At 41.4% G+C, this 10,831-nt stretch overlaps 1 pseudogene; it reads right to left on the minus strand.

The window, feature by feature from the left end:
• Positions 1-6,261: 6,261 nt before the first annotated feature.
• LOC146822627 (uncharacterized) lies at positions 6,262-7,270 on the minus strand (annotated as a pseudogene).
• Between the last annotated feature and the right edge of the window lie 3,561 nt (positions 7,271-10,831).

Below are 10,831 nucleotides of genomic sequence, written 5' to 3' on the forward strand. Positions count from 1 at the left end.
GGTGGGTCTTGATGGATTGTATTGGCGACATGTACATTATATGAATATAAGTTAACCTTATGAGTATCTGCCATTGCCTTATTCAGCAGTATTAGGTGACAGCTTGCAACTGAGCCTTGTTCCATATGAAGTGTGTGCATCATCTTTCTCCTAAGCTCGTGTAGATATAGGTTCTTAGAATGGGGCTTGATGTCTGGTGAGAGAGGTGATACAAACAGTTCTCATGTTTCTAGAGGTAAATAGTGCCTAGAAACCCACGGTTTATGTCACTCATGGGAGGACATTCCATTGAAAGGGACAATAAGTCCAGTGCTTTATTTGTAATAAAATGAGTGTTGGTGCCCGGGGCTCTGCTAGGAACCCACAGCCGGTGCATTTGGATGTCGGCGTGTCAAATACCAAGTCTGCATAGCCCTATATCCATCTCATACCTCTGTAATCCACTTCCAGACACTCCCTGCCCGTTTTTCCCACTCTTGTAGATTCCTGTTTTCCGTCTCAGTAACGGTTTTTACATCTATCTCTTCCTCTGTCTTTCCGTTTTGCATGGCTTTCCCTCTTTTGCTTTCATAAATGTCTGATGGGGAAAGATAAGTGCTGGTCCCCAAAAATGAGTGCCGGTGGCCCCCACTAGCAGTGACCAGCTCAAATTCAGCACTAGATAAGATGGCCAGCTGACAACCCTGCCCATTAATTCTGGACATTAACTCTATGATGTGTGTGCTTACTATTTCTGATTTAAAGAGAGCCATGAGGGAATTTGATTGTTTACATTTCTATCAAATTGACACAAAGTAATGTCCATGCTCTTGATGGCCCTTAATTAACTGTCAGGAATTTTCTCTCTGTTACATTACTAATATTGGCATGTGGTAAAAATGTACACATTTTTACTGTAATTATCTTTCTTTACTTATGGTATAAGTTCATAAAATGTACATACTTGGGGGTTTCTTTGATTTCTCAGAACAATGTGGGGAATCCCATACATAGCACCTGCATGTTTTCCACGATCTATTGAGCCATAGGCTGGTTATAAGACTCAGAGGACTGAGACAAAACTAACTAGATGAGGCGGATCACCATATATTTTTGGGCTCTCTGTTGAAACATTAACAGTTTGTTGGGTGTATTTTCTCGCAAGATTGAATGGGAGATGGCAGATGATTTTGATTTGGTAAGTGTAAAGATTGAAATTCTATCTACTGAGCATTTCTATTGTCCCCTGTAGGTATATTTGTTGTTTTGTAGTAAGAACCCGAACGTGTAGGGTATGGTTCTCGATGGTGCTGGGGGAACTTGACTGTCTTGTGTTTACTGTCCTACTGTTTAATTTACTCTCTTGACTTATCCTGCTATTATTCTTTCCTGAAGGTTAATGGTGATTCCTCTGCTTTTCTCTTTTCTTTTTCCGATAAAAAACCTAAAACTATACTTGGATATATTCCATTTTCCCCCGAGTTGAAACACAGGTATGCTTAGAAGTGAGATTCCATTTAGGCATCTAGAATGGTCTTGACACAATGGCCTATTCACACCATAATCCTTGCCTTTCCATACCTCTTGGGACTTTTTCTGCTTGAACTTTACTTACACTGTTCTAGAGTTTTCAAAAGCATTTTGCACAATGAACTGACTTAAGAGTCTAGTTTAAGCAAGACTCTCATGTGCTTTACACAGGAGAACCTCCAGGATCCTCTGGAGAGTTGACTGTAGTATAAGTGTGAGTTTAGCAGATGGAAACAATACATGGCCCTCTTCATCCATTGCAGAGTTTTCACTTACGTTATCCATATGCTCCTGAGGAGGCTATGAGTATGTATTGGAGAGGTCACACTGATCGAGCTCACAAACTGTTGCAGCAGGAACTTGGAGTTTTTTTATGGGCTTTTATTAAGCTTTTGCTGCCTGCGGCAATATATCCTTGGGTTACCGCTGTCAGATGCCTGCACAGCCTCAGCACTTGGCCCCTCTGCTGACCCTTCTTCAGATAGCTGGGAGGTGACTGATATTCTGTTCTGTGAGCTCAGACTTCTGCGACCTATGTGAGTCCATTTTGGTACTCATTTATAAGGGAACTGCTGAGATATTTCCTACTTTCAGAACAGGTATTTTGTAAAAAATACTTTGAGTGGAGTCAGATGGGGGTAGAGGTGAGCTCTGGTCATCTCTGAGATGTTAAATCCTGAGACTGTGGCCTTAGGATGCATTATCAAGGCACACGCATATGATAAAGACAAAGAAAAGAAAATAAGATAAGCCGCAATTGCCGTGTTTAAAAAGGCAGAAAGTAAGCAGCAGAAGCCGCTTGCCCTATTTTCTGTACCTATAAACATATACAGACTGCATTAGAATTGCCCGTATTGATTAGAAAAACTTCCTTTGTTTTCCCCACTGCATTTCTCCCCACAGTGTTTGACTACAGGCTACCCTCTCACCCCGGAGGAACCATGATGCGACATTGAAGCATCTTATATGTATGCGATATTTATTGTATACATGTATGTCTTTATTATATTATATGTCTGAGTGCCTTGATAATGCACCCTGAGACCACAGTCTGTGTGATTCAATTAGTTCATTAGAAGTACACAGATGTGCTCACCCTCAATATATGTTTTTATTACACACTTTTCCTTCACCTATAGGGTGCTCAAAACAATGGAATTGAAATTACAAACCAAAAAATGATTATATATACATATAAAACTAACTCTCTCCATTTATATTTCCACAGAAATACAGACAGTGAATGCCTGATAGGTGGTAAATGTATATATTTATTTGGCATGCAAATAGTGTGCTTCCAGTGTGAACTAAGAGGAGTGGTACCAGGGAACTAATTTCCCAAGGTTCCGAAGAAGAGCCAATAGGGGTACGGCTTGAAACATGTTGACCATTAAGAAAGGAGGCAGATAATACCCTCTTTTTTTATTTTCTTCCCCCTTTTTAACCATACCAACTAGAGGTCACAATAAATAGGATACACCCACTAGCCAGGTATTTTTAATTTACACGCCATCACAAAACTACCCCCACTTCAATTTAACACCTTATTAATCATTGCATAAAATCAGAAAGTGCTCCAGTGTATTCCGATCTGCAGCGGAACGGGATGGACCCAATGATGAAGCATGTTACCAAGGAGTAACCCTGGTGGGTGAGGGTTTCAAACAAACACTATGTTTTCTTCAGTGAAGAGTTGGTCTGTGTGACATAGCTAGGTTTCTTTTTGTGAATGAAATCAATGGCATAATGTAACCACACCACTACAAAGATGGCACCCAATTTGAGGATGGGTCAGTCACACACGCCTCACCAGTGTACCATTTCTGGTTTTCGCCCAACTGGAAACTCCCGCTCATCCATGAAAACACGCCTGTACCGGCTGGATGGGGGTAGGTTGGCCGCTAGATGTGTACGCAGACATTCATGAGTAACTTTCCTTTTCATACAGAGAATCTGTTTCATTCTTACCTACTGGCCCACTGTGTTCAGCTCGGCCACGCACTGTGCCTTTATGCCTCCATTTCTTGTTTTTCACCAGGACCTTCGGTATGCCAGTGAGCGTCCAAAACGACTGGGGCTCTCTCTTCCCCCTTTAATTGGTAAGTACCATTGGTTGAATCAAAGAGGCAGTTGCATTCACTTACTGTGCGCTTTATATCAGGGCCTACACTATATGTTATATGTCTGGATCATTGTGTTGTTGTAATTACTGTGGTGGGTGTCTACCAAGCAAGGGTGGTGATGTCTACCTGCTTGTCTCTGTTTGCAATGTGCAGCATGATGATACAGTTTTTAATATCATGTTTATTTTTCACCTCTCTCCTTTTAGGTTCCTCTTTCATTTTCCCTTGAAGGTATACTACATAACAGTGTGATCTATCTAGGGTATGGTATAATTTACATGCACTTGTTTGCTATCCCTACATGAGTAGATTAGGATTTCTGTCCTGACGAAATGCCAAGTTCTTTATGATAGTAATAGGGCATGAAACATGTTGACCTTCTTCTTTTAAAAAAACACCGCCTAGTGCAGGAGTGGATCATTATATCCATCTATAGCCAGACCGTACGTTTTTAACCATAACAAAGGAACCCAGTCACTAAAGAGTATTTTGGGTTCTTTTAGTTATTTTTACTACACATTCTTTTGACCAATCTTTTCATTCACATTTTTCACATCATGCCTTACCCTTCACATTGGCAAAAACAAAAACTCCGGCAAAAAGCCCCGCTACCAGCCAGTTGGGCATTGCAGTGCCAGCCCAACGAGGAGATGCCCAATGATGAAGCATGACACTCCTCGGGTTGCGTGAGAACCCTTGCTCCTAATGGGACAGATACCACCACATGCCTTAGGGTAACCTTTGACCTTCTCTCTTGACAGGAAATGCATACCCTCTGTTGGCACTCATCCAACAGCAACCTTGATCATTCAACATCAAATAACTTCCATTTGAAAGTAATCCAATGACTCGATGAATTGAGGAAACTGGCACTATCCTGTAATAGCAGCCAGATTGGCCATTGAAGCTCTACATTTCATATGAAGTGTTATCTCTTTACGAACTAGTGAGTGGCCAAACGAAGATTCACATTTGTTTACACTAAGGAACACCTCCATTTCCCCACTTACACATTTGTAATCGAAGGGCAAGGACCACATCACAATTCATGGATGAAACTCTCCCCTAAGGACTCATATTTGCCTACTGGAAAATGTTTTAAGCAAGTTGTGAAATGAAACATTAAAATTGGTAATGAGATCACCCCATGTATTAACCATACAGCTAACGGTGTCTCAGCTACTATGAAAGGCAACCTTTCTAATTTTTGAATGTATAACGCTGTTCAGGAGTCCCAGTCCCGTTTGGGACTCCTGAACAGCGTTATCAGGCACGTTATGAAACACGGCAAATTACTCAAACGGTTCCTCACAAACTTTTGACACCTCATTTCAGTGTGATTTCATACCCAAGATTGGATAATATTGACGACTACAGATATTAATGATTTTGAACTGACGTGATTTTTGTTTGTATGCCGTGGAGATTTCTAATTGATTCGATATCTTATCTTCGATATTACTCACTGGAGTCTGGAATTAAACAAACCAACCATTAGCCTTGAGAAAGTCATAGTACTTATCAAGTGCGGACGAAACACGTGTTGGCTGTTTTGGATAATGGATATGGGTCTGAGAACCAATAAAAAGAACATTTTGTATTGAAGCCTTGACGAATATTCATCCTGTCCTGTGGAACTTTGGAATACTTCGCATTCTTTAAGGACTTTTGTGAATTGTTCATCTACTTATTAGTAATACTGGTCCTTATATAAAGAGTTGTGTCTAGGACCTTCTGTACTCTGAATATGGGTATGCGTAACTAGCTGGCTTTTCTTTTGATAATTGTACGGACAAGTTGATTCATCGACTTGCCAACGGCACTTCTGGGTAGTGAGTGCTTACAGCTTTATCGGCACCCCGCTATACTAATAACAATTGTAAACTTAATACGCCATTGACTGGATCTATATGACATTTGTTTATCTTTGATGTGCGGTTTTTCACCCAATTTGGGAACACTACTACCTTTTATGGAAAAGAAATTCAGTAAATCCATGTCCTCCGAAAGGAGAGGAAGATGCTCTTTTACTGCAGACAAAGTGGAATATTGCAACCATTGCTGGCATAACTTACCCACGCTCTAGGTAGCGTTAACCCCTGAGTGTTGACACTGAATGAAACGAGGGCCCAGTGTGCTAGTTTTAAAATCGCGCAGAGAGTTCCAAAATCGTGCATGACAAACATTTGTGTCCACTGGTTACAATAAACACCCATTAGGAACTAAAAGAATAGAATTGCAAACACCGTTTTGCACTATACTATTGAGCTGTTCCTCAGTGCAATTTACCAAGTGTTGCCAATTAACAAAACAGGCAATTGAGGGGAATTCTGGGCAAATTCAGTTCTTTTATTTTGGGTAGAACCAAGCAAGTAGTCTGCTGTACTGTCTTGTTCAAGAAAATCATGTTTTTTGTAATCAAACAGGCTCTAAATAAAGTGTCTGTGCCCTGCACTTGTCAGTGTTGTGTTCCCCAAACTGATATTGAATCAATAGTGTCTTTCTAATAGTCAGAACCATTTAGGGCCAGTTGGGAAATTAATGAATCTGAATAAATACATTTTTGTTTGGTTCAGCATATTTTTCTTTACTTGTGAGGGGGTAAGTCTAAAATAAAAGGAACCTGGGTCTAAAGAATTATGACCACAAAATATGAAAACTTGTCCAGAAATGTTTCGAAGCTACCCACTAGGTTAGCCAGGCAATGTTCCCATTGTGTAAAATTGAAAACTGTACGTGGAACACTTCCTCTGTGTAAATAATGATGTGTATAGTGAAGATAACAAAACATCTCTCCACAATTAGCAGAGTTAAAGTACAGTTCCATTTCAAATACAGTATAATATACAAGTTTTGAGAACATTGAGGTAACTGTTTTTACATCCCAATCATCAAAAATAAAGCCTGGGTTAATCATGTCAGCCATTACAACCTTAAAAACATAAGGCATCTGCCGAGTCTCTGTAGGACCAAAAATATCATATGGGACCATATCCCATACAATTCCATCAAGAACTTGAAAAGCAGAAATGTTCATAAGGGACAGGTCTCTTTGCACTTTGTGTGAAGACAGATGAGGCTTCAACATCTCAAATACCAGTTCTGCAGTAGAACAACCTGGGAGATAATGTCCATTTATTAGCAAGAAGAAAGCAGTCACAAATCCAATTCAAGAAGCAGGAAATGTAATGAGATAGCAATCCAAATGTAAAACCATGGAGATCTCAGATATGTGTGTTTCAGCCAAAGAAGAGAATCACATACACCATGTAGTGAAGTGTGAGTAGAATCAGAGGAAAAGTCATCAACATCAACAAAGTAACAAGAAGCAGTCTGTGCAAAAACAGGGCCCTCAGTTGGCAGAGGAGAACTGGTAGACACCTCCAAAGGTGGTTCATCATAAACAACTTGGTTGTTCGATATAGCAGTAGAAAACTGTAAACTCATATCTGATGTGTGGCTTGTATTTACAGTGGTAACAGGAATCAGCAATAGTTCATTCTCTGCCCTCACCTGCAGGGAGGGGAAACAACATTGGAGTTGCTTAATACTAGTAGAGGTATTTCCTGTAGGGTAGTGAGAGGAGTCAGGGAACTACCCAGGAGTCCTCGTGGCATACCTTGTAGAACTGGCAACATGATGTAATTTTACTTGATCAATTGGTACAAGTCGCTTGTCTTTACAACCAGCAAGCAGTTGCAGAATCATGGTTCTTGTACCTTGAATGCTGAGGATGGGCACCAGTACAAGGTATGACAGGCCAAACTCCTTCTTTACTGCATTCTTCTCTCGAACTAGATCCCCAACTTTTGGAATCCAGCCAGAAGGTGCTGGTTGCTCTTTCAATCCAACAGTGGCAGAATGTTTTGAACATTCGATAAGCACTCATCTCAAAAGTCTTGTAGTCCCTGTGAGACAGCAAAAGGTTAATTAATTTCAAAGGGTGTATCTGCTGCCACAGAGCCAGGACAGTCAAGATTTGGAACGTACATATGGATGGCAAACAGGACCTCATTGGGCGTCCGGCCACTCAAAGATCGTCTAGGCAGATTAGTTACTGCTCTCTGGGCTCCATACAAGTGATGGATACAACTATGATCTGAACCTAATAATCTAGGTGTTAAGGATTGCTTTAAGTCACTGTTCTTCATTTCCACAATCGAATTTCCCTCAGGATGATATGGAGAGGAAAAATGCACAGCAACACGCAGGGTTCCCATAATATCCCTCTAAGCCCTACAGGCAAAAGCAGGGCCATGGTATAAGTGGAATGTAGCTGCTGCATGTGCCCAGACTTGTAAATCTTTAATAACAGTGGGAGCGTCAGCCGATAGTTGTGGTCACACCCATAGGAATCTGGAGCAAGAATCTAAAAGCAAGGGTAATACATTTAAATACACCATCCAAATGTAAAGAACCGCAATGATTGAGGTACACGCATTGGAGCAGTTTATTTAAAACTAAGACAGGTGTCTGTGGTCTGCGTGCAATTGTGGAACTTTTAATTTGTTGGCAAATGTCACATCCAATAACATACTCTCTTTTCTACTTTTACAGACCATATGCTACCAATGGTGCTTCTGTAGCAAAGAAACTGTGGCCACCAAACCAACGTGGGCATTTGCTATATCCTTTTAGGAAGCTATTATTACTTCTAGCCTGCGATCTTGGTAGGAGATCACACGATCAACCACGCCTTGGATGGTAGCAAAGGGACTATATTGGGCACTTAACTGGTAGAAATATTTTCCCTGATATTTTATAGGTAAAGGGGTGCCGTTGTGCGAAGCATTGACAGCAGCCATGATATCTATATCCACCCTCGTATGAGAACGAGTAATCACAGCTGCTGTAGCTGTCTTAACTGTACATTTGATAGCTCCATCAGCCAATGAATTTCCTACAACGTTTATCCCAACACGCTGATGACTCAATATGTGTATCACAGGAGCCAGTGGCAAACTGTCTTTAAGATTTGCCACCTTTCCCCAAAGCAGCTTATGCTTCATAGTATTCCCTTTTATGTTTCTGAATCCATTCAATTACCAGTAATGTAACATTTCATTGAAAAACTGGACACAATAATACAAATTACACACTAGGAGGGTCATTAGGATAGTGGGCGGTGCTCCGCCCGCCAAAAACCACGGCCACATAGCAATTTCCCCCGCCACATTACCATGGCAGGGGGGACCCCGGCAGACGGAAAGACCATCCGCCGTTTTTCCGCCGGTAGGCAATCCGCCCGATTGCCTACCAGGCGGAAAAGCTGTTAATATGGTGGCGGTGTCTGGTAGACACCGCCATCCATATTAGAATGCAGGCGGGGGTTCTCGCCATTGGGGGCCCGTAGCCGTCCCCCAGGGATTCTGTGGGGTGGGGGTGCACATGGGGCACGGTGCCTGCCACATTGTGCATGGAACAGCACGACATGCCTTCTTGGCATTGTGGCGGGCGGTGCTGAGAGCAACGCCCGCCGCAATGTCAAGAATGCAGGATGCGCCCGCCAGTGTGGCGGGCGCATCCTAATGTCACCAACGGGACCCCCACACCAATGGCGGGCGGTCCCATTCTACGATAGGATGGCGGGCAGACAAAGTCCGCCCGCCATCCTAATGGTGCCCTATGAGTGCAGGAAATTCTGGATCCGTATCTTTTAGTGGCAGTATCAAGGCTTTCCATTCAGCCAGATGTACAGTACAGTCCCCTAGGGACTGCGTAAAAGGTTTCTGAGGATAGAAATTTCTATCCATCATGACACCATGTACTGCATGCTGAATATTGTTTTTTTAGACTGAACCATCAGTTTATAGTCTGTGTTTATACTGGTCAAGAGGCAATACATTATAGGAATGGAGTATTCTTGTTCATATTTGAAAAATTCTTGAGTTTGTAAAGTAGGGTCAAAGACATAGTCTAAATCAGTAGCCGTCGGGGAAGTGGTCCATTGTATCCATCTATGGTGGAAGGCTTTCATGCTAGGAATGCTGTTATTTGCAACAGCCTCTAATGCTGGGATGGGAGTAACAACAATTATGTGTTTCCCTTGAGCCAAAGGTCTTTCCTTTATGACAGCCATCTGAACTGCAGTCATAAATTTTTCAATGGATGCAAAACAAATGTCAGCGATAGAATATAGGTGCAATTTATATGCAATCAGCACTTTGTCACCCTGATTGAATGTGACATATGTAAAACCAATGGCACCCATAATTATACGGATTATCAAGTATGTTTTGTTGACACGTGTATGTATGCATCTTGTTGAAAGCATGTCTATCTGTAGTAATCTAAGTGTTTGCATATGTTCCGATGTCCAATGTGTACTACAGAAATCAGGGCAAATTAAATCATATAATGGTTTTATGCCCTGTGAATAACCTGGTATGCATGTTCTGCCAAAATTAAAGAATCCTAACAAGTATTGCAACTTTTTAATGGTGTTTGGAGGTTGTAAACAAGCACATTTCTCTAGAAAATCTGGTGGTACGCTCTTTTTTTGTTTTAACACAGATTTTATTAAGATTGCAGTTTTGGTGAAAATGGCGTTACATTCCAAAGTGTACACATTAGCCAATTAACATCACAAACATCGGGTAATGACAAGTTTTCATGACAGATAATAGGACTACAATGTCTGCATCTTCAAGGTATCCATTTACATATATAGGTCGCAGAAATGAACAAAGCAGAGAAGAAAAAAAATCTTATATGCGTTACACATGTACAATCGATATGTTAACCACAATCATGACTGTACTGTCTATCATCCCACTGTTAAGCAACAAATCTGTTTCGAAGGCAAAGAAACAAGAATAAAGAACTGTGCTAACAAACACTAAGTGTCTGTTCCAATTTCCATCGGGTTGGTCAGGGCAAGGGCACAGGGACCGACGGGTGAGGGGGGAGAGGAGGGGGAGGGAGGGAAGAGGGAGAGAGGGGGGGAGGAGGGAGGAAGGAAGGGAGTAGGCCGTGACTTCAGCATTACATCAGTCATCAGCGATATGTGGTGGCAGGCTCTTACCCTCATTTGAAAACTGGACACTGAAAAAGGTTTTTTTTTTTTTTATTGAATTTGTAGCCTTGTTCAGCAAATCCCAAAATGATGAGATCTACTCTGGCTAAGTGTGTGTTTAAGTCATCATTCATTAGATACATTTCATCAACATAGGACAATGCTTCTGGGTCAAAATCATGTA

This window comes from Triturus cristatus, chromosome 5_2, assembly GCF_964204655.1.
Source record: "Triturus cristatus chromosome 5_2, aTriCri1.1, whole genome shotgun sequence".
Lineage (NCBI taxonomy): Eukaryota > Metazoa > Chordata > Amphibia > Caudata > Salamandridae > Triturus > Triturus cristatus.